Source organism: Gymnodraco acuticeps, unplaced genomic scaffold (assembly GCF_902827175.1).
Source record: "Gymnodraco acuticeps unplaced genomic scaffold, fGymAcu1.1, whole genome shotgun sequence".
Taxonomy (NCBI): Eukaryota; Metazoa; Chordata; class Actinopteri; order Perciformes; family Bathydraconidae; genus Gymnodraco; species Gymnodraco acuticeps.
Genome location: NW_022989931.1, coordinates 894,136 through 919,684, shown reverse-complemented (window position 1 = coordinate 919,684; position 25,549 = coordinate 894,136).

The window sequence follows — 25,549 nt, the reverse complement described above, 5'->3', positions numbered from 1 at the left end:
CACACTCACCCTGTGTCTCGCTCCTCTCCCTTGTTCCAGCTGAGTAAGACCAGGCCCGCGTCATTTCACCTCAGGGTGCCTGCAGGGGTCAGAGGTCGTGTGTAATGGCCCTGTGCATCTCCCCAGCACAGTAAGCCTACTCCAGGAGCTGACACACTCCACTACCCCACCTCCCAGGCCTTTTAACAAAACCAATACAAAGACAGGGAGCGTGTGTGTGAGCCACTCAAAGATCACATTCAGAGTTTCAAGTTGCTGAACCACGAGGTGAGAAAGTGCTTTGACCAGCCGGCGCTCACTATTAACTCTCCACTGTGCTCGTAACACGGGACAAACAATCAGCTAGTCTAGTTTAAAGCTCAACTCAAACATCGAGAACTCAAATAACCTATTTATCAAACAAACAAAAAAAAGATTAATTAAGGAATTACATTTTTAATACAAATCTATTTTTTATGGTATGTATGTGCGTGTCATAATTAGTCTTTCAAATGTGTCGTTATTTAAAAATTACAAACGCATGTTTAGTTTGAACTTAGGACATTTGATTCCATGTAAAAAACTAAGGAAATTAATAACAAGACATATTCCACTTCTGACCTTAAAATACCAGCATTACTACTGTATGACCCGAAAGAAAATAATAGAAAAATAAGCCATCATTTATTTATTCACAAGTTTAAATCAAAGTACAATCATAAGACATAATAGAGTCATTTGAAATGGGACACCAGACAAGTTTTAGGAAGCTTGAGATTAGGACCCATGTGTGAGATTTCCCGTAAGAAAGTTTTTTAGTAAGTATTAGATTTGGTCATAACTGTTCAGCTTCATGTCCAATATATGTATGTACCTGCATACCTGTACTGTAATATAAGCCTCTGGCGATTGGTTTTGTTATAATAGGATGAGATGGCTTCTTTACCCCTTGCAGTATCTGTGTTTTTACAGCAGTGACGGGATACGTTTCCAATGACAGCGGTAAAGTTCACGCAGTGTAGTTTGATGTGATATTTGCATTTGCTTAGTAATTTATAGCTGGATGTGCCTTCTTGTGAAAGTGTGTGTTATTACGCTGCGGTTGATGGTGGCAGTTAATGGATAGGGAAACTGTCAGTGTTCGGATGGAGAGGGGATGAATAATGGCCGCTGTGAGATGATGAATTATGGTTTGATACAACAATGGTTTAACTTCCTCTTTAGTTATACACAAGGTCATGTCCGTGTTATTATGAATTTATGACAGTCCTACATGAAGACCTGTGGTTGACGTGTGAGAAAATCAGAGGCTACATTTATTGGGATTATCTCAACAATGTTTTCCTTTTTAATTGTTTTGCGAAGTTACACGTATAACAAATCGTTTTGATGTAACTTAAAAGATCTTTGTCAAACTTTAACAAAGACATACTTGTTTTACCTATGGTATGGCTACATTTAAAAATAGAAAACATGGTATTTAACGCTTTACATATATTATTATCAATTGAATTAAGAAGTTAAATGATTATTTTTACAAAAAAGCTTTTTCTCATGCTTTTACCTGATCAGGTGATTTGTTTACCCCCCTGTTTTGTTACTATAACTTGTATATTGCTCTATGAAGGGACATTTAACATAACGTAATAGACACCGAACACATTTTCGACCCGTGGCTAAGCAATATATTTTTCCTGTTTTTTGTTGGCACGTTCTGAGTAGCACAACAGACAAGTCACTTCACTTTTACGAAACACATTCTCAAACTAAACCTATATTGATTGATCCCCCGTTTAATAAAAAAACGTAACGAAAATCCTTCTCACGTTAACAACGAATGACTCATTTTCACTTTACCGGTGCCATTAAGGTGACACATTTCAAGAGTACTGCATTTCCGAAAAAATACCCCCCTGGTTTGTTAAATAATGGAAGTCAATGAAGCCACTGGCAGACTAACTGTCTGCCTCGCATGCTTAACACCTTGGATTAGTGTGTGTGTGTGTGTGTGTGTGTGTGTGTGTGTGTGTGTGTGTGTGTGTGTGTGTGTGTGTGTGTGTGTGTGTGTGTGTGTGTGTGTGGGTGTGTGTGTGTGTGTGTGTGTGTGTGTGTGTGTGTGTGTGTGTGTGTGTGTGTGTGTGTGTGGTAGCTAAGTGACGCAGTGATGTCATAGTCCTTGTGTTTTCACATGGGAACCCGATAGCTCTGAACAATCCAAAGCGAGCAATCTTTGGCTCAAACGCACTTGACATAACAGAGAGATAATTGTAGACTTTGCGTCCACGGACCCTCCAGAGATCTGGAAGATCAAACCCCTCTAGGATTTCGGACACTTTGCTGACGCGTTAATGCCTACAGAAACATTTAGCGCCTCAGAGATCACAGAAGGAATGATGTAAATGTAATGCAGTGCAAGTTAACTGCCCCTGATATCAGGAGATGATGTAAAGCTGAGATTCAGTTTTATTTTGTCTTAACTGTTGCCAGGGTGTTGAATATAAAATACCTCCATATTGTATTCCACTTTCACACCTTTGATCCAGAGAGTGGCAATTATAGATGACATAATGAATGATATTATTTTGGGTAATCTAGTAATGGAAACTCCAGTGTATGGCGAGGTCAAGTAGAACTCGGTCATTATCATTAAAGGCTGGATGACTGCAGTCTTTAGCTGATTTTCTGGACAGGAGCTGACATTAATGTAACTGTAATAGCAGACCATATTGACCATGCTTTGACCGTAGAGATTTATTTAACTTGTATTTATTGTAGGAATGGCGTATGGCGACCATGACTTAAAAAGTGCAGCACTCTTTAAAACCCTTTTAAAGATACTTTTGTCTTTAGTCCACATTCTTAATCTCTTGGTATTTACTCTTAGATGAGAGCAGGCAGCTTGGAAAACATTGTCAAAGGGACAAACGTGAACAATTGCACAAGTTGACAAAGCCATCTGGAAAAAATACTTTAACACTGACTGTATGTAGCTTCCAAGTTTTTAAACTAAATGTTGCAATAATGTGACAATGACATGTGGACTAGTACATCATGAAAACTTGACAGTTTAATCATTTACTCTTTATAACTTTATAATCCCTGAACGTCAACAAGCGCTCCATTCCAGCTGTGTGAATAACTCCTTAGTGTCCCCTGGTTTACGTTGCGTTTCGAGCAGCGTTTTGTTTATGCGCTTTTAGTAAACACTGCACATGTTTCGTCAAATAGGTGAAGATGTTTCTTCATTTGCATATGTTTCCGCACATTTGTGTTTTTTTATTTGCATAGTTTTTAGAACTGCAACACGTTTGTCCAGATGGAAATGTTTTGGGCTGTTGTAACCCGTTTGCACAAAAGGATTGTAAAAGTGATGTATTGTTTCCTTTCAAAGTTCCTGTCTCAACATGACAAATGCACATTTTAAACCTAAGTTCTGTTTTAATTAACATCAGTAATGAAGTTTTTTTGTTTTGTTGCCACAAACAACAGGGCTTAAGAAACTATGGTTTGGCACAATGTCTGACTTGCCTTTCATTTTTCTGCCAAACATAAAATCCCTTTTATCTCGTTATTGTTTTTCTAAATGTTGCCCTCCTTGAGAGACATTCAGTAAAAAGTCAGCTCTGTCTTTTACAAGGATGAAAAATCGTTTTAAAAGAGCCTTGAAGTGTGAATACCTTCTGAATCGTAAAACACCTTTGGAAAGTGTGAGAATGAGAGATGCGTGATTTTAAAGCTATATTTAAAACTTAACCGTCTTCTTTATATTGCTCGACACCTGGCAGTAACGACAAGCTTTGGCAGGTATCCTTTACGTCAGTTTTCCATAAATATGATCATCAATATTCAGCCACCCTGTGTATTTATTATCCTTCTATAAATGTCCTGTCAATTACACCCTCTCTGATAAAAATATAACAACTGAAAATAGTAAGGATGCTTTCAGAAGAGCTAAAGGGAGTTATTATATGTTACCTTATCATACAGTATTACAACTATCATTGGGACTTATAAGCATAAATACAGTATTAGAGGCAGATGTGATAATGCAGGTGTTATGTAGAAGTCACTGTAGTGTAACCACATCTAAATGTACTGGTTATATAATAGTAGTAATGCTGTCTGACTATAGTAATGGTAACATTTCAATATACTGTATATCAGTCCTATCTTTAAGATTTGGTGATGTTAAAAAGTCCATATTGAACTTGGGATATGCATGTGTGATAATATATCTCATTTTCATGATTCCATTTGCTCATAAACATTACATATTATTTAACTTTCATCTGAATAATGCACATTTCATTGCATTGAATTAATATAAATGATCGGATGATGAATTATTAAGTGTTAAATTAGATTTGCAGTTGTGGGTAGTAATGCTGACATATACTGTAACATACTTATTTTAAATTGAATTTAAGTGAAGTTGAATTCTCTTTACTCTTAAAGTTAAGAAGCACAACAAATGTATGTACTTCTACTTTTTTACATTGGGCTACACACTTGTTTTACTAATACTATATATACTCAAATTATAAATATGAATGAAATACAGTTCCTTCTACGATACTACCTAAGTATTTTTTTTACAAGTTATATTTTTATTCCGAGTTATTTATGGGTACTTTTACTTTTACATGAGTCAACATAATTATAATGTACTTTCACATGATCTGCATTTGTGTTTACCTTACTCACATCTGTGTGTTTGCAATAACAATTTTAGTAACAGTGAAGGTTGCAGATACAGTCAAATGTGTAGGAAAGGACATTTGTTTTTTGACTTTTAGCTAAGCTTAAAATGGGAAAGGTGGCTATAAAGAAGTGTATATTACAGTCAAAGTGAAACTATGTTAGAGTGGTAGTCACACTGTTTCTTAGTTACACTTATGTGTGTAACAGCAGTTGTAGTGTTAGTTGTGTTAAAATGATCAGTTTCACTGTTAGCTGTGAATGTGTGCTATTATTATCTCTTCCAGCAGGCGTATCATGTCTGTCTCATGTTATCTGTCCATGTAGGAGTTCAGGCTGTTGGTCTGATTTATGGCTCTGGGGTCTAACTGTGTATATTTACAGTCTCATGACCTGAGAATGACACCCGCTGGGCTCAACAAGGAGGGAGAGACGGGAGAGAGGGAGAGAGGGAGGGTCACGGACTGCAGCACACACACTGTCGTACACACATACAACATTTTGTCTAATACAGCCAAAAGGAGGGACATACACTTTGCACAACAAATACTCTTGAAGGAGGTGTGTTTTTTCTACTTTTTTTGCCGCGTGTTGCCATTTTTTTAATCAGTTATCTGCTTTGATCCGTGGCCTTTCTTCTCACTTCACATACATGCACACGAAACAAATGCGCAAAGGTTTCAACTTCATTAGGAAATGACTGCGTTAAGGATGCAATCTAACCCTTTACATTTTTAAACAGAACAAATGCATGCAGACACATTTAGCGCTGAGAAATACATCGCAATTATTTCTTACTGGGATAAACCTGGACTTCTTTTTTGTGATTGTACAAAGAACTCTGGGAAATGTAGGCCACACAATGGGAGTAGACTTGAATCAGGCAATCCTGGGAAAAGTGTCGACTAAAAATACAAATAACACTTTCAACATGTCACCTTGATGACTCCTGGAATCTTAAGAAAGTTCGAGTGAAGTGGGGAGGATAAGAAAAAGGCTGAGGGTTAAACAAGGTGACAGATGCTTGTTTACAGATCCCAGCACCCCGGGGTGACGGCGCCGTGGAGTGACACCTCAACTTTAGACGGTCGCAGGCCCGTTCCCAGAGCAGCAAATGGTGCTTGGCAGAAAGTACAGTTCACATGGGTTTGATTAAACCACTGCTGATAGTTATACCTTTTGCAGTGTTGTGCTAAAACAGGTTTAGGGGCTCTGTGGGTGTGTGTGTGTGATTTACAAATCTGTGTGAAACTCTAGCAGGATAAATAGCTCGGTCACATCTGTGGTGTCCTCTGCCTCGCCGTCGTTTCTCACGCTGCTCTCCATTTTTCTCTTTTCCTACCTCCACTGCCACAGCCCAAATCCTCTTCTTTCATCAATGGCTTACATTTTCTCTTCTTTGCTGAGCTTTTGTTCGTCCTCTTGTTCTCTCCATACCTCTCCTGACTATGACTGAGGTTTACTCATGCCTTTATTCTTGATGGTTTCACAATAAATAAGTAGTTTTGTTCATGTGTTCATACGCTTTCTTGACGAGTCATATCGAAGTTTTTAATCTCACGTCTGTGTGGTAATGGATTACAGTCTAACCTACAAAACATCCAAAGTACACTCATTCACATGCTGTGTCTGAACAGAAACTACAGTAATGTGTCGTTTTCGGTAAGAGCAGAAACATTTCTTGACTGCATCAGGACGTTTCTTGACAAATATCAAAACCAAAAGTTGTGCTCACTTTTTTAATTGTTTTATTCTCTGGTAATGCTTGGTATCAAATGAGATATGTTCTACTTTAGTGTTGACATTTTTTTGTTATATGTACTAACATGAAATTGATATCCATCTTCTATTCTCACCCTTTAAACCAAACTAATAAGGAGATTTCTTCTAAAAGTTCAACTCTTAAACTCTCCTCTGTTTCCCCTCTCTCTCTCTCTCCCTCTCTATGTTTGGAGATTGAAGCGATCTGATTGGCCGGCCCGGCAGGGATAAACTCTGTGAAGCCGGGCTCTGAGAAGGGGTCGCTGTGTTTTATGAGCCATTAAAGTTTTATTCATCCCTGCACCGAGGCAGCCTTCGGCCACGGGGTCACCATGCTTTAAATAAACTCTCATCACTCCTCCACCCCCCCCCCCCTGATATCTGCCTCCCCCTCCCCCTTTCACCCCCTTCACTCCTCCGCCCAGAGACTTAATGGACTGTTTATTGTTTGATGTTCAAGTCCGACTTCATCATTTTTTCCCTCTGTTTTTCGCCTGCACTTATGTTCAGTGGTGTGGAGGTCTGAGTGATGTGGTTTGTCCGCATGTTTGTACGATGTGTCGACGCATTCTCGTGTGAGTGTGAGTCCATGCCCGTGCTAGCCTTACATACATGCAGTATGTCTATAAATTCCTTCGGTGTGTCATGTTTTTGACTTCAGCAACTCTTCCTTCTGCTTCTCGGTTTCATGAGGGCACACCAAACGTTCAAAGGAAAGGCTGGTAAAATGTTTATTTTTTTCTGTACAGCCAAAGACTGATTGTATTTCTCTTTGACGCAGACCTCCATTGTTGTCTAAAAAAGGTTGAGTCCACCAACAAGCCACACCAATGCAGTGTGCGACCTGTTCCTTCATGTACATCGACACAGCCACCGTAGTTTATTTTCATTCAATTCCATAAACACAGTACTGCAGCCGTAAATACTGTAATTCCCAAATGGGTAATACTCACCAAATGTGTGTTAACCAACTGTGGAAAATAGTCCACATCAAAGATACGTGAACATGGTTGAAAACTACAGTTCCCAGCTGTTTTAAGAGATCATTTTGCCTTTAAAAGTCTTCAGTGGGAATCTGATGGGCTTGGGCCTGAGATTGGGAAGTGGGAAAGTATTTCGAGGTTCAAGGCTTTTATTATGTACATAGCTACAGCGTTGTTATGACGATGAAAATCTTTGGTCACAGCTGCGTTCACACCTACATTAGCCAGGTGAAAAACACAATCCTTGTATTCATTTTCAGGGACATCACCACGTGTATACAATACAATAGAGCTGACATGTTAGAAAAAAAGCAGGATCGTTTCTTAAAAGAATAAATCTTGACTCAAATGTTTACATAAATCAACGCAACATCATCAGGCTAAATGTTGCCTTGGACAGTAAAAGAAAGCACCAGCCCACATGTGGTATTCCTTGTAACATTAACGCAGTATTTCTACTTTTAACCGTGCGATCTTTGGCGTGATTTTCACTTTGATAACTTTCCACTTCTGTCAAATCTGGTCTCAGAGTTTTATAAATCCTGGTGAAGTGCTTCGGTGGCAGATATGCCTTCTACTGTACCTTGTGGATCTATTTATCAAAATGGACTTTCTGGATCATACCTGAAGCCTCATGCCCCGCCAACACAGTCTTGTCAGGCTGAACCTGCAGTAACGCATTGTCTGTTTTGGTCTCTGATGAGATGTATTGACAATAAGTCCTAAGTATTTCATCGCCCTGCAGCTTTTGAAGGACTTTTTGGCCGAGGGGGACGGAGTGATGGAGGGGACGTTTTGGAGGTAGACAGAGAGAGCTTGCAGAGTTTCCTCGCATGTTGTGTTACAGCTGACCCTGTCCTCAACTCTGACCCCTGACACCAGCAGAGATCTGTCATGAGAAGGGGCTGCTTAACACAAAATGGAGCCTGGTTCAAGAGTCAGAAGCAGAGCGAGACATGCACAGAGTGGGGGAGAGAGAGAGGGAGACAGTGCTCCACCGCACACAGAGGACTCATTTATCCTCTCCCTCTCTTGACTGCAGTTTTTTTCTTCCTCTCTTTTGTTTTCACTGCACAGAAACTGTTGCCCTTTCTTCCTATACATCTCCTCTGTCTTTCCTCCCCCCATCTTCTCACCCTCGTCTGGTCGCTTTAGGACAACGCCACAGCGGCCACCACCACCACAGGTACGGATTCATGGCTGCGAGGACCAGCAGGATTCTGGGGGGGAATCTGTGAGACGAGGCTTTAATGAGAGCGAGGCCTCGAGAAATGTATGCAAATGATATGCACACACCAAAAAGGACCCTGGGTAGGCGAGCGAGCGCCGGCCGAGCTCCCGCTGAGCTCTGAGGAAGATGAGCGGCTCAGGTCAGAAGAAAGACAACAAAACATCTCCTCCTCCTTTCTCCTTTTTCCTTTTCTTCACCCTGCATCTAGGAGAGCAGAGAGCGATGAAAACGACTCGACACATTAACTGACAGTTTGTTGCTACACAATGTGTTTTTGGGCTGCTGTTGCTAGGTAGATTTATTTTTCTTTAATTCAAATGTGTGTGCACACTTTTGTGACTGTTTTTTACATCCATATTTTCCTGCCTAGAAATAAAAAATAAGCTCAGCATTGAACTCACATTGTGCCCCCAATTGTCAATGAAAGTCAGTTTTGTTAACAGAGTCATTTGACAGTAACTTCTCTTGACACTTCATTTGGACATTTAAACTCACAACATGGCTGTTTAATAATAATAATTGGCATTTGTAACAGGCCCGGATGTAAGTGAAATGACCTGTTTTACTTCTGTAATAAAAGGCATTTGTCAGCAATTAAAAGGTCATTGTAATTATAGGTTATTTACATCTGATGCTAAATGTGGTTTAGTGCTATCAAATGTGCTTGTAATATTAAATACAAACATTATCATTTCTTTGAGAATTTAAAATGGATCACATTTTATTTTTTAAGTAAACTAAAATGAAAATTATTTTTAAATTCAGTTATCCTTTTAAATTGTTCCCCCATTTTTTTCCAATTTCTTTTTACTATATGATTATTATCCTTTTGTAGGTGTACTTTATTTTACTTTACAAACCATTTACACAGTTGCTGTTTTAAACCTGTTTCACAATGATGCATTAAAACAGAGTATTATTCAAATAAATATTACTCCTGTCGCACACATTTAAAACAATTAATCTAAAGGCATCTTAAATAATTGTATTAACTTGTTGATAGTCTTAAAATAATAATGTAATCTATCTGTATTTTATTTTGTATCAAACATGCAGACTTCACATTGCCGCAGCTCTCTCCTCGCTGTTTGTTTGCTCGCAGCATCGCTCCGTAAACCGGCCTGTCTTCTCACTGCGGCTGCAAAGAAAAACAAGACACGAAAACGAATAAAGGATGAGGCGAGACGACCGCGTGACTATTTCGACGGCGTTAAGCAGTGATCGTTACACGCGCCACAGTGAAGCGCATCAGAAATGGAAAAAGCTCTTTTTCCAGCGTCGCTTTCGGGTGGAATAAACAAGAGGAAACGGCTGAAGGAGAAACAAACCCATTGAGTGTTGGGAAGAAAATGAGAGTGGCACCTGATGATGTCGACTTTGACACGTGTTAATTGCTGCTCAGCTCTCCTCATTAGGGAGTCTCAGATTATTTTAGCGCTGCAGGGCCTTGTTTGCTCTGCTGAGAGAGGAGGCAATCTGCCCAAACTTCTAATGGCGAGGCACGACACGCTTGGGCGGATTTATTGGGCGTAAATTACTGTGCTAAATAATTGCGTGAAATTTACAACGAACCAAGCAAAATTACTACAATTAATATAAGTAATAAATAATGTTGTAAATAAGAAAAATTGTCATTATAATTGTACGTTTTTATTATAATTATGATGCAGTGATTTTTTTTGAATGCATCAGTTCTCTTTTATATAATTGATTTTTACTAATAATAATTTATAATGCCTCTGTTTTGTCCCCATTAGGATTTTGTTCTTTTGTCAATATTCAAGTTTTTTATTTGATGCATTTGAGTGCCATCTCTTTCTCTCTCATAATCAACGATTTACAGTGAAGTACGGCCTATATTGCTTAATCAATAAAATGCTAAAAATCAATAAAACATCCTCAGAGGAAATGGTATCATCAATAGCCTGAAAAAATTGCCTCACTGCAGTTAAACATCGGACAAATATGATGCACACAATCAAACACTAAAATCCTTTTTACTTGTGTGATTGTATTCAAATGTGTGTGTCTACAGCCTTGACTCCAATCTGCTGCTGCTGCATCCTCACCCTTCACCCACACAGCTCTTTGTAACACACACACACACACACACACACACACACACACACACACACACACACACAGTGCAGAGCTCCGGCCCTCATCCTCTCTGCTAGATTACTTGTTACCTGTTGGCATGTATTTATATGGCCTTGCATGGTGAATTATAAAGCCTTTGTTATTGCCCTGGCTTGGGGTCGGCCACTTGTTTATGACACCAGTAATGGCGGTAATTGTTACTGTTGAGATTACCTGTCAAGAGGACCAGGGCTGCGAGCTTGGAGAAGGCGTCCCTCTCTTGACAAGGGGTGACAGGGGGGACCGGGGAGAGGACAGAGATTGGGGATTGGAGGGTTGAGAGTTGAGGGGGGGAGGCTGGGACGCCCTGATGACTTCTCCGCTGATAATCAGCCGCCGCGGCCTGTGGGATAATTCAGCTGTCAATGCCACGGAGCAGGGCCCGGCATCACGACCCAGCTGGCGTCATTCATTTGGACCAGAGATGGGGATGGAGAGGGAGGGGAGGGGGGAGACTCGGAAGCAGAGACAGTCTCATGTCTGAGTTGGCCTTCAGATGCAGTAAATTAAAGCCATCATGAAACACTTTGCACTTTAGAAGAGGAATATCTCAGCTTCTCAAATGTCTGTCCAGATGCTGTTTTCACCAAATCCTCTAATGTTGGATCGTCATCATCACACAAGAATATCATCAGAACTTGCTTCTACTTTCGACTGAAATGCACCAACTTTTCCTGCTTTGATTCATTTATTTATCACCACTGATGACCATCAACATTATGCTCAAAATCATCATAATAATTCAACTTTAGGTCGTTCTTTATAAGCCCAAAAAATACACCTCCTTTTCCTGTCTTTATTCATTTTATCATAGATTAACAGCCTAAACCTTCTGGTGGTAAATAATTAGAGATCTTTATATCAGACGCTAGTATTTTCATAGCAATATCCATATTGTCTTCAACCTCCACTTATATTATGTGCGTAAATTGTCACTTCATGACATGTCATTTGTTGGCAATTCAAATACCAATATCCTCTTTATAAGACTTTAAAGGTCCCAGTGCTTCACATGATGAGTTATGGTTTTCATTATGCTTTACAAATAAACTCCATCAGTGGAAGTGTATTTATTGAATTATTCAAAACACTGATTGGAACAATGTGCAGCAGCTTCTCTTTGCCAAATCATCTAAACGCTGAGTTTCTTTAGACACGACCGACTGGAAAAGATTGCAGATATTCATTTGCTATCTCAAATTCACATGACATGGCAAAAGAGAGGCTTTTTGAAAATGCAATTACTGATAAATCGATCCACTCCTACAAATTCAAAGTTTAGTAATGTAAGGATAAATTGCTTTTAATATTTCATTAGGTCCCTAATTCCTTCCGAATAAGCAATCTCTTGTCTTCCTGGACACGTGTGCATCATAAAGGGGGCAGCCGTGGCTAAAATGGAAGGCAAATCACTTTTCGAATGGTTTTGGAGCAGCTATCAGTGTCACCCCTGAATGGCTGTCTTTATCAATGATTCTGCCTGATATGGAGTAGGGTCGGTGGGTGTGTGTGGAGGTTTAGGGGGGCGGGGGTTCCCTATCTGGCGCTGGAATCTCTCCCAGCTGAAGGGCCAGGAGCTGCTGAGAAACCGTCAAAGATGTGGACAGCTCGAGTCCCCGGGTGTCGAACGCCGAGCTGTTCTCTATCTGTATTCCACTGTGGCAACACGCCGGGTTGTAACACTACGCCACTGCTATTCCAGGGGGATAATGTCACTGAGGAAATAGTGCCAGGAAATTGTCTGCACTGGATTTTTTTTTGTTCATGATACATGCTGGATTGGGGGATTTTCTTGGATCATATTTGGGATTTAATCCTGTAAAAAGAAATCCAAAAAAAGGTTGTTATACCACAAAATGTATTGAAACAACTACAAAGTGTGTGCAGCATAGACTGTAATGTGAAGATCATTGCTCTGTCCACACACTGTTTAATATCTCTGTTCTACACGGTCAAACACATTGTGAAAATATTTTCCCTGTCTCTTTTTTGAACAATTAAATCAAGATATTTTAGCTTTACCGTTTTATTTATTATGATTTAGTCTAGTTGGTAATCCTATAGGTCTTCTACAGGAAACGAACTATTTTCGTTGCAATTAAAATGAAATCAAAGTGAGTGATGCTGAACTTATGTAGTCCATTTAGCAATCAACACGTGAAATATTTCATCTAAACCGAGCGTGATATTATTTTCATAACACCTCCTGTGTAATTTTCATGATGTTTGAGCGAGACTTGCCTCTCCTCAACCCCCTGTACATCGATAGAGCACACAGAGGATCCTGTGTTACATGGCAAGGCACATTTGCTAAATGTGTCAGAATGGAATATAAACACAAGATCTTTTGCACATACACTAAGCATGTGCATGTGATAGAGGAATTATGTTCAGTGTATTTAGAGAAACCTGCTGCACACTGTGAGTAATGACCACAGAGCATTGTTTTTGTTTTTCTGCACATTTGTGACTCAATTCATCAACTGCTTTGCTTTTAATCACACCTGTTTATCTGATATTGTCTCATGAATCAAAAACAATGACTTCATGTTGTTTCTTTCGTCTTAATCCTTTGGCTTTGTGACAAAATGAAACATCCTCATAACAACTTAACCAAGAAATGTGCATTAAGACAATCTCTCCTCAATATTAAAATCAGGCACAATCTCATTTCTTATTCAAATGATAGCATTAGGCTCGAATGCATTTATCACCCGATACAGGAGTGAGGTTATAAACAATGCCATTCATTACCCGGCCCAGATGCAGCGATTGTTGATTAAAGGGCTTTGAATATAACAGCCACACACACTTCCACACACACACACACACACACACACACACACACACACACACACACACACACACACACACACACACACACACACACACACACACACACACACACACAGATGGGTGGACATTAGGAAAAGAGAGAGGCCATCTGAATAGGCTGGAGGGACATTAACGGCAACAATGATTGATATTTGCCGCACAGGCTTTTTAATGGTATTGTTATTCCTCAGAGTTATACCCCGTCCTCCCTACGTCTCGTCTCGCAGATAAATGGAGGTGTAATAATGAATAGAAATTATCCTGATTATTTTGGTGGAGGTGGCGGCAGAGCGAGGAGGAGGGGGGTGATTCATAATCTAACATGAAGCTTAAAGCTTAGTCAACAGTGTCTTGTGGATTTCCTTTATTGTTTGGCCACTTCCTTTGTACGGGAAGAATGTGCAGCGTACAGCTTTAAAATGCTGCATATATTTTTTTAATCAACATTTATATTGATTGCACAATATTATAAAGCAAATGTATTTTCCTAATGTTCTGTAACTGGGTAGATGCTAAGCACAGAGACATTTCATTATCAGATTTATAATCATTCTAGCGTAAAGACTGCAATTGTGTTTATCCATTGTGATTTTTAAAAGGGCTAAATCAGCAAACCATCACCAACATATAATGAGATAATATAATTTGAAGTAACTGGATATTATTGTCACACAAGAACAGGTATAAACTCTCATAATGTTATTTAATTTGACAAGAGGCTGTTTTTTTGAGAAAGTTGCCCCTTATTTAACAAATAATAGCTACAGCAGATACACAAATATATGTATGAAAGGGTACTGAAATCACTTTTCTGCATACTTTTGTAATAATATCAAAATCATTTTTATTTTTGTATTTATCTCCTTGTTTACAGGCACTATACAGGACCAACACAGCCATAACTAAAGCCAAACCAGGCTTTTATTCCCATGTTGACTCGCTGTAACTGTGTTATTAATTACTTGTGTTTTCTTGAGAGCTTCACCGCTGCTGAGTGTTGATCATGTGAAAAGCTGAGGTGGACATCGCCCAAAACACATCATTTGATGTGAGAGGCCAGCTTGTCCAAAGCAGTTGTGTTTATTACACACTCCTCTGGCACCTGCTGCACTGAGTCGGCCTGCCAGGACACACACACACACACAAACACACACACACACACACACACGCACAGTCTTCCAAATCTCTTCTCCATTCGGCCACTTTCCACCCAAATGATGGCCATTATCACTTTTCAATTGCATTAGCAGAACTCAGCTGCTGTTTCAGTGGTTGTGCCGCATTGAAAATATGTAGCCAAAAATGATATCAACCCAACATCATTTAGCTGAAATTCACACACCTGCAATGTTTAATTAAAATGCATAATTCACAATATAACCAAACAATTTAATTTGTGTTTCCAACAAACATTCTACCAATCCTTAATGTGATGTTTGAGTGCAGAAGAAAAGCACCTCAAAGGCCCGGCAGCATGCATATCACCCTGTGTTGCATCTCTTGTGGGCTGTCTTGTATATCGGAGAATACACACTAAAACCAGCGGGGGGTTGGCTCTGTGTGGACATTTATCTAACCGTTGTCTCGGTGCAGTCACCTGTTGTTCCTTGTTCTTTTCTTTTTTCATTTATTTCCTTTCCTCTGTCTCCCTCCCTCTCGATCCTTCACTGTCCTGCTAACATCACAGGAATGTTTTCCTTGTCTATTGTGAAAAAAACATCCCATTGATTTGTTTCAAGCCTCGCTTTAAAGCCCCCATAACAACATGACTGTATGTTTTCATCAGCCTCTGTCACTATTTCTCAGCTCGTTGCATTTCTTATTCGGAGATTTGTCAAAACAAAAGCCTTTTTATATATGTTTTATAACTTTGATACTAAATCTTGTCCATTTAATAACCAACCCTTTGAGCAACAGTTTGAATCCCAACAAAGAGGGCTCCTTATTTAAACACTACCGGATGTACTTCAGTCAAAAATTAAATTAAATGTAAGGAAATGCAAATACAAAATGTCCTTTGAATTTCTACACCTCTTGTTCCAAGCCAAAAAAACAACTCAATTGTCTTCCTTGTGTCTCCTTTTTTTCTTCTTCTTGCATCCCTATTTTCTCCTTTATCCCCTCTGGTGTTCTTCCTCCTCCTCTTCATCCTCTTTCTTCTCCTTCATATCCATTCCCACCATCCCTCCTTCCTTTCTCCCTTTCCCTCTCTCAGGGTGTAATGGTGTGATGCCTCCCTCCACCCTTCCTTCTCTCTCCGTAATCAGGGCCAGATGGAGGCAGAGATGGAGTGATGGAGGGAGGGAGGATTGGGTATGGTCCTAGCAGTGTCTCAGAACGTGGGGAGCTGTCAGCCCTGAGAGAGGAATTCTCCAGCAATAAAATAGGGATTTATCACCACTCTACCACAGAGAGAGGAGAGAGATGGAGGGCGAGGGTGTGAGGCGGAGAGAAGGACGAAGAGATCAAGAAAGTCAGATAGAGAACGCAGAGAAGAACATAGGGAAAGCCGCAGAGGGATACAAAGAGAGACAAAAAAAACATATAGAATAGTTTTTTTTATCCTCGTAACGTTTAAGACTGATGAGGGAGGTAGAAGGAAGCAACATGCTTGATTATTTGCCTCTGGAAGGAAGACAAAGACCAGAGGAGGACAGAAATTGAGAGAGACAGTTGTGTGATGACACCCGCGGCTCATCTGCTCACATCCTAGCTGCATGATCATTTCTCTCTTGCCATCTGTAGCCTGCAGAAAGGCAGCGTCTGTCCACAAAGTAATGCCCAGTTGCGTTCAGGGCATGGCGCGTTAAGCAAAAAGACTCGACCTCCCCTACTGGGCCAAATGAACCTGCTAAAATAACCGCTCTCCACAATCGGCTGTGTAATTGAAACCAGAATGTGCAGGATTTGATAAATTGCTTGACCCTGCAGGAATGTTAAGGTCGTAAATGTTTAGTGCGGTTTGGCCGTGCTGAGGTGTGCAGAGGTGTATGTTAAGACCATGTCCGTTGGTGTGTGTGTGTGTGTGTGTGTGTGTGTGTGTGTGTGTGTGTGTGTGTGTGTGTGTGTGTGTGTGTGTGTGTGTGTGTGTGTGTGTGTGTGTGTGTGTGTGTGTGTGTGTGTGTGTGTGTGTGTGTGTGTGTGTGTGTGTGTGTGTGTGTGTGTGTGTGTGTGTGTGTGTGTCTGAGATTCGTAGACAATTGCTGTGTTTGTATTTATTATTTCAAAACATAATGGCGCTCCAAGAGTTGTGTCAAGGTGACAGGACAGAAAAGGCTAGGCGTGTAGAGTATGGAGACAGAAGCACACACACATCTACATATTATACTGCACATTCATACTCAATGACCAGATAGACTGTGAATGAAACTTCTGCTCCAGTTGAGTTTCCTTCAAACAAGTAAAAATGCATGTTCAAAAGCGGATAGGGAAGCTGAAGAGAGACATTGTTAAAAGGTACCAGCTACGATACGACATATACAGTTTGAAATGTAGGCTACTATCACTTTGTGAAGTCGCAATAAATGCCTTCAACTCTCGAGTATAGTTACACTTAAAGGTGGGGTAGGTAATTCACTTCAGAAACACTTTTTGTTATATTCCATGCAATGCTCTTAACATCCCGATAGCAATATTAAATGCTTTGACAATAAATACATTTTCATCTAGCCATGGCGCTGTAAAAAGCACGACCAATCATCTGAGCCGGCCCGGCTAAAGTAACTGGATGGCCTACCTGCCTGTCAGCCTTCCATCTGTGCACAAACTTATCTCGTGCCCTCATTGGTCATGTGCGCGTTCGTGTGTGTTGGAGGAGGGTCTCTGTGAGGAAGTCTGAAGGAAGGGGCAGATCTTTTTCGGCTGCGTATTTTCAAATTCTCGCGCACTCGAGCTGGTTTCTCCATTCGTACCTACCCTACCTTTAATGTCTAATATTGTACACCTCTATTACTTTAAACATGAGGAGGTTACTTACAAATTATTCATTTATGCAACCATTTTTTACGTGTCCATGTTGGCTAAGAAATATTGTGTTGTTATATGTTAAAAGTATGGGCTCCCATCTGTTCAGATGACGCATTTAAAATGTGTATATCCCTCTCCAAAAGCATGTAGTAAAATAGAGCTGTAACTGCCACACATTTTTACATGAATTGTAATCCGTTGGTCTTCCCTTAAAACATTTACTTGAAAGAGCTGCTTTCTTTTTACAGTTCAAAAGGCGGTCATGAGCGTCTCTCACACAAATCTGTCTTTATGACTGCTGTTGTATGCATCTCTGACTCTTTCAAATACTCTGTGGGTTAAAGATGTTCATAAAATAAAATCTTTAAAGGGATTTCTCAAATGCATATTGGACTTAACTAACAAACTAACTAACACTCATAATTATAACTTTGAAATGAGGCTACATCAGATTCATATCGGGACAAGCTTGACTGAACATCCTATCTTCATAACATATCCCAGCTCCTTATCTCCAGATGGACATCAGAAACAATGGATCAATGGTCCACAAGCCAAAGTCTACTACAGGCTCCTCTGCAGCCTCAGATCAGAGCAGCGACCTCGTCCAACCCATACCCAAACAAGATCATGAATACGTTCGTAAACGCGGGTGAGGTGGTCATTTGACCTGAAAATGACCACCCCTAGTGTCTTCCAGTCTTCGTGCTGAATTGGCACGAAGACTGGAAGACACTAGGGATCATTTATGCTATCGTCACTAAAATCATGTAGATGAGGAGGAGGGCCCTTTCATAGAACAAGCATGGGCTAACTCTGATTAGCTGAACATATGGACAAGTTAAGTTTCCCAAGGCAAATCCTCATGTGACACATTAAAAAAAAGCAATAGTGAAAAGTATCCAAAGCCTGGGAGATGGTAGCACATAGGCATCCTCGTCTGTTAAAGATATGACATGTTCTTGACTGATATCAAAAAGTAAAGATTGCAAGACAATAAGGAGAAATTCCCAAATTCAAAAACACCTGAATGGAAACTTAAAATGGTTTTTAATATGCCAAATGCAGACCAGTCATTGAAACATATTTTTTAAAACTCCTACAGTTCATGTGAATAGCCTCCATGTGTATGTCAACAGTGCTGAGGGCAGGGAGAGCCCAGCAGGTCCAGAGGGCACAGAGAGGTCAACACAACGTAAACAGAGACCGCTGCACGATTTACGATGTTTGCTGGCTGCTAAGACGAGGGGTCTGCAAATTCTCACAATCATAATTGCTTTTTGCAGCTTTTCAATCACCCCGACTTGGTGGACATTGTTTTTGTATTTTGTTCTCCTCTCATTTCCCCTCCCCTTGTCATCAGGGAGGCTGCTCTGTGTGTCGGTAGCTACTCTTGCGTAGCTGTGACTCGAGTCTGAAAGTAAGCAAATGTTTGAAAGCTCCAATATTCTTGACTTTTATTTTCCTTCTCTTTTCATAATGAGGAGCAGACGCTGTTTCTCTCACTCCCTCCATTTCTCTGGCTCTTGTGAAACCCCGACATTGGCCACTCTCGCAGACTGAAAAGGGGAAACCCAGTCACACACGTGGACATCTGGTTGGACATGGAGAGCATGCACCCCCACTGCACTTCAACCAGCGCCTGTTGACAGTCGTTACCTGTGCCCCGGCGGGCCCTCGTTGCCCCGAGATAAAACAACCTTCATCCCGAGCCAGACGCATAAATATTTCTCTTTCTATTTTCCAAAATAGAATTTTAATTTTACAAGTTTTATGACCCTAATATTAAGTGCATATGTTTTACAAGACACCGTGTCCTCTGCCTCACCCCTCGCTCTCACAATTGAAGTTTTTTTTCTTAGGAACGTAAAAGGCAGAAATAGGAGGTGAAAAAGAAAGCAGACACAACGAACATGAATAAGATACTTTTGTATGTCTAGTTTAACTTTGAAAACAAATAGTTTCAGCTTCAAGTAGAGTATTTATTAAGATAAAAAACATTGAATGTTCTTGTTGCACCATGGATTTTGAAATGGATTTAATTTAACTTCATAGTTCTAAGAATGTCTGCATACCGTTCCAAGGAAACACATGTTCCACATAAATTACCCGTTTTATTTGAAGTTAGCATTACAAATGTAGCGATGCTTATGATTTGACATCATGCTAACAGCTGAGAGAAATGCTTATCATGACAATGGGATAGAAATGTAAAGAAAAAGGATGTCTATCTTACATAAGAACTGATTAGAATTCATGTCTAAACAAACACCCACATGGTAGTAACCTAACTTCTTAACTTCAAGTTTTCCGTCTAACCATTTTTATTTTCCACATGTATCTGTGTTCGTAGCCTCTCCATGACCTCTTTCTCTCACTCCATTCCCTCAACATCACCCACATGTTTCGGTCACCAGTTGCAACATAAAGCTCTGATTCATCTTTCATGGAAAGGACTTAAAATTTCATCAGCATATGTGATCAAACGACCGAGCGCATTTAACTTGAAACGACGCCATCTGAGAAAATAATAATAATAATAGGATCAAAACACACTAAACCAAAAGCGTATTTATCGTTGGTGCATAATAAAGTTCAAAGTCTGAGAGCAAAGATCATAATATCGCTGTGAACCCAAAATGACATGGCCTAAGAGTAATGGATAACGGATCTTTAGTTGAGGATTCAAGCCAATGGTGTCCTCACGTTTAAAAGATACTCCAAATGGGATTTAACGTTTTCATGACTGACAGAGATTTTTCATTTACTGTGAAAGTGACTTTTCATCACTTTCTTCAAACATAAGTGCTCTTACACAGTTTTTAGATTCCGAATTCAGCATGACATTCATTTTTTTATTTGATTTTAAGTATTCAAAATCATAACACAACTTGTATAGCTTCATTTAGCTCTGACGTATACATATTCTGGAATACAGAGACATACAGTGGGGCAAAAAAGTATTTAGTCAGCCACCAATTGTGCAAGTTCCCCCACTTAAAAAGATGAGAGAGGCCTGTAATGTTCATGCTAGGTATACCTCAACTATGAGAATTTATTTGAAAATTATGGTGGAAAATAACTATTTGGTCAATAACAAAAGTTCATCTCAATACTTTGTTATATACCCTTTGTTAGCAATGACAGAGGTCAAACGTTTTCTGTAAGTCTTCACAAGGTTTTCACACACTGTTGCTGGTATTTTGGCCCATTCCTCCATGCAGATCTCCTTTAGAGCAGTGGTGTTTTGGGGCTGTTGCTGGGCAACACAGACTTTTAACTTCCTCCAAAGATTTTCTATGGGGTTGAGATCTGGAGACTGGCTAGGCCACTCCAGGACCTTGAAATGCTTCTTACGAAGCCACTCCTTCGTTGCCCGGGCGGTGTGTTTGGGATCATTGTCATGCTGAAAGACCCAGCCACGTTTCATCTTCAATGCCCTTGCTGATGGAAGGAGGTTGTCACTCAAAATCTCACGATACATGGCCCCATTCATTCTTTCCTTTACACGGATCAGTCGTCCTGGTCCCTTTGCAGAAAACAGCCCCAAAGCATAGTTGAGTTTTTACCAAAAAGTTCTATTTTGGTTTCACCTGACCATAATCCGTTTCTGGATCATCTAAATGCTCTCTAGCAAACTTCTGACAGGCCATGGGGACACGTCTGGCACTGCAGGATTTGAGTCCCTGGCGGCGTAGTGTGTTACTGATGGTAGCCTTTGTTACTTTGGTCCCAGCTCTCTGCAGGTCATTGACTAGGTCCCCCCGTGTGGTTCTGGGATTTTTGCTCACCTTTCTTGTGATCATTTTGACCCCACGGGGTGAGATCTTGCGTGGAGCCCCAGATCGAGGGAGAGTATCAGTGGTCTTGTATGTCTTCCATTTTCTAATAATTGCTCCCACAGTTGATTTCTTCACACCAAGCTGCTTACCTATTGCAGATTCAGTCTTCCCAGCCTGGTGCAGGTCTACAATTGTGTTTCTGGTGTCCTTTGACAGCTCTTTGGTCTTGGCCATAGTGGAGTTTGGAGTGTGACTGTTTGAGGTTGTGGACAGGTGTCTTTTATACTGATAACGAGTTCAAACAGGTGCCATTAATACAGTTAACAAGTGGAGGACAGAGGAGGCTCTTAAAGAAGAAGTTACAGATCTGTGAGAGCTAGAAATCGTGTTTGTTTGTAGGTGACCAAATACTTATTTTACCGAGGAATTTACCAATTAATTCATTAAAAATCCTACAATGTGATATCCTGGATTCTTTCCCCACATTCTGTCTCTCATAGTTGAAGTGTACCTAGGATGAAAATTACAGGCCTCTCTCATCTTTTTAAGTGGGAGAATTTGCACAATTGGTGTCTGACTAAATACTTTTTTGCCCCACTGTACAAGTAATAACGCTCCAGCAAATCAAGTAAGAGTAATCTAGACATTTGAGAGATGTTAGAGGCGCCTGTGACCTAAGATTTTCTTTACAATAAAAGCCTTGAAACTTGAACATGTTGTAACTCTGTTCCTCTCCCCGTGCATATCAAGACATCCCAGACCACAAGTGCAAAACAGACATCTAGAACAGCCCCAGCGCGGCCTCCTCAGATGAGACACAGTAAATCCTCCGGTGTATATCTCAAACACGCTTGCATCGTGCTGTCCGCTGTGCTCAGATTTAGCTCCAGTGGTGACATAAGTTACGGCACTCTGTCTGAAACCACCTTGTGAGGAGTTATGACTCTGGCACACAACTCTGAGTGGAGGAATATTTGGAATTGAGGAGAGAGTTGGGGAGGTATAGGGTGTGGGTACAATAAATTGATCCATCTTGTTTTGGGTTGAGACAGAAGCATTTAGATGAAGGACAGAGGCAGGATTGTGGGGAATCAAAAAAATCGAACAAATATGGTCTTGTTCCAAAAGGACTATAAATAACTGGATCTTTTTGATTGACTTTAAGATAACATTGCATTGATTTTTCGATCTTTTAGACGTATTTTGTAAGAACTGTTTTCCAAAACATACTCTGAAATGTTTTTGACATATTGTACATTTCTAGGGCCATGGAAAACTCATTGGTTTTGCATTATCACTAGATGGTAGAGATAGAGAATGATGAAGGAAAATAGCATCAATCAGAAAGAAGTTCCCTCATCCTTCAATAGCATGTGTCCCTGTCGCTGATTCAACTGATACAAAACAATAGTGATTCAGCCAAATGCTTTCTGTCGGTTTCTACATCTGTTTTTTCCAAACACCAGATGGTTGTTCTGGAAAACAGGAAGTGAGGCATTTTCGATTTCTGCAATAACAAAGGATTTGGGATACACAACAGGACAGTGTATCTAGTTTGAGCTGGATAGAAAGCAAAGAGCAGTAGGCTAATATATAGTACGTATTTTTGTTGGGTAATCTATGGTAGGGCTAACCCATACAGTGGTGGGGCTCCGCTCAAGTCAGTATTTGTAATGTAATTACATACACGCTATATCGCACCCCTTGACAGTGAAACGCACGCGATGCTTTTATTAGCTTTTATTAGTCTCCTTTTATCAGCTAAATTACATCGAGAGCAACAGGTGTGAGTTAAAACAATACAATAGCCTATTCTGCTAATTCCACGTTGTTACAACATGCTACGCAGCGGCAGAAACAAGAACAGTTGGCATATAGAATTGACACGGAGAGAGAGAGGGAGAGTGAGGGAGAGAGGCAGAGACACAAGTAAACAGAGAGAGACAGACACAGCACACAACAGGTAGCCTGTATCTCTATTGTCATACAAAACACTTTTTCAAATGACACATTATTACAAAATATAAATATATTCAAAACTCACTATTCACTCTTCAGGTGGGTCGTGTGACTCTGGCACCTGTTCAACTTGTACCTCAATGCGAGGGCGTTTAAGAACAAATCTATCCATCCGAAAATATACAATTAATCCTAGAAGTTCTGCTGTCTGTCTGCAATTTACTCGGCGCGAGTTTGGGGACTTTTCACTGTGAACGTGACAAATCAGTAATGCATGACGCAGCAGACCCAACGTTTCGTTGCTCTGATCGGCTGTAGGTCTGTTCAAATTGCATTCGGAGGCATTTTGATCTGACCGCGGCCGCGCTGATATTATAACACGAGAGAATGTCCACACCTTTAGTGTATAAAACTCCCCCACTACTTAGACTATTCCTTGCACCCCTCTAGCATAAGCCCGAATGGTCTCAACCATATTGCGTCAGTAACGTGCACTTGTTGTTACCATTAGGCGCATTCACACCACGGTACTTTTCCCACAAAGGTTCATGCGAACTTAGTTCATGAGAACTCTTTTATCGCGTTCACACCAAAAAGAGCCGGTACTAAAATTAGTTCATGAGAACCTTTTTACCCCCTCGAAAGTCCCTGCTAGAGAGCAGGGACTTTCGAGCGGCTCTTTTGTGAGAAAATAGCTATATTTCTGATTGGCTGGGCGGATTGCAAACCACGCCCCGTAAAACTCCCAAAAAGTTTTGTGAAGCCGCCATTTTATTATTATTAGTTCATGAGAACTAAAGAGTTCTCATGAACTAAGTTCTCATGAACCTTTGTGGGAAAAGTACTGCGGTGTGAATGCGCCTATTGTTGTTACAGCAGGATCAGTTTGTGTGTTGTGGACACGACCGGTAGATTTTCGCAATCCGTGTTCTCAACATGCTTACTTTAACATAATTTTTCATGGTCGGGCTAAGGTAGGGCTAAGCCATTTCTTGGTATGGCTGTAGCCTACCCCAACCATACCCTGGCGCCGCCACTGCATATAGGTATACATCAGCATTGGCACCACAGGAAGTTTCTCAGGGATCCTGACCATTTTTTGAAACTCTGGATGTTTTCCTGTTTCTGAGAAGAGCAACCAGGGTCTACATTTTGGCTATTTGACTGTAGCTCCTGGCCTTGAAAAGTACCCGCTCCAAACGTTGTACTTTAGGGTCCAGGAACTAATAGGGAGGAGTATGGATTGCCGTAGTTTGTTGATTTGTCACATGCAGGATCTCAGTATGCCCTGCAACGTTCATTTATACAAACAAGCACTGGTTGTCAGTAACAAAGGGGTAAATAACCAGGAATTACCAACAAACTGTCCATCAAACCTTCCTGGAGTTCTTTAAAGTTTAATCAGATGAACCCATTTTCACTTCTCCGCAGTCTTAACTGGGAAAAAAGATGTGACCCTAGCATCCAGATGTTTTCTAAAAGTGCCCTCTCATTATCTCAAGTGGTGAGAATCTGACTAAACAGCTGGAGGAAATTATGAGAGCTGATTCAGACCCAAACAAGGTTTAAGGCTAAGCATTTTCTGTGCTTAAAGTAAGCATAAGCTCTCATAATATGACATGCAGATGACTTACAGCTTGTTTTTGTTTTATTCTCAGTAAAAGGTTTTGTTATTAATGAACTTCGATAAAACTGGGAGGAGTGCAGAAACTATCTGTGACCCCTTATCACCATGGATCTCACCACGATATACAGACAACAATCTCTGAGGTTATCACAAGGCAAATCAACAGGCGATTGGAGGGGAAACACCGTCTAATTTACAAAAACGGTGTGACAGAGCTGTTTCCAGAGGCGGGTGCTGATTCGTGGAAAGATGCCCAGCACGAGAGTTTATTTTCAGGTCATCCATCCTTATGTATACAGTGGAATAAGATGGAGAGAGAAGTCCTTTTTCCCCAGGAACCGAGAGGCGTCAAAGTTTGGGGAACTCGCCCTAGGCCCCCTCTCCTAGAGCACATGTGTCAAACTCAAGGCCCGGGGGCCAAATCAGGCCCTTGGTGGATTTAATTTCGGCCCGCAGGATAATTTCTAATTACTATTCGATCTGGCCCGACGGTATATTGCACGCACACCTTCACTCAATCCTGGGGGTCTCCTCAGCTCAGAGCCTGAGCCCAAACATTGATGAACTTGCACCCAAGATGAGATGCCAA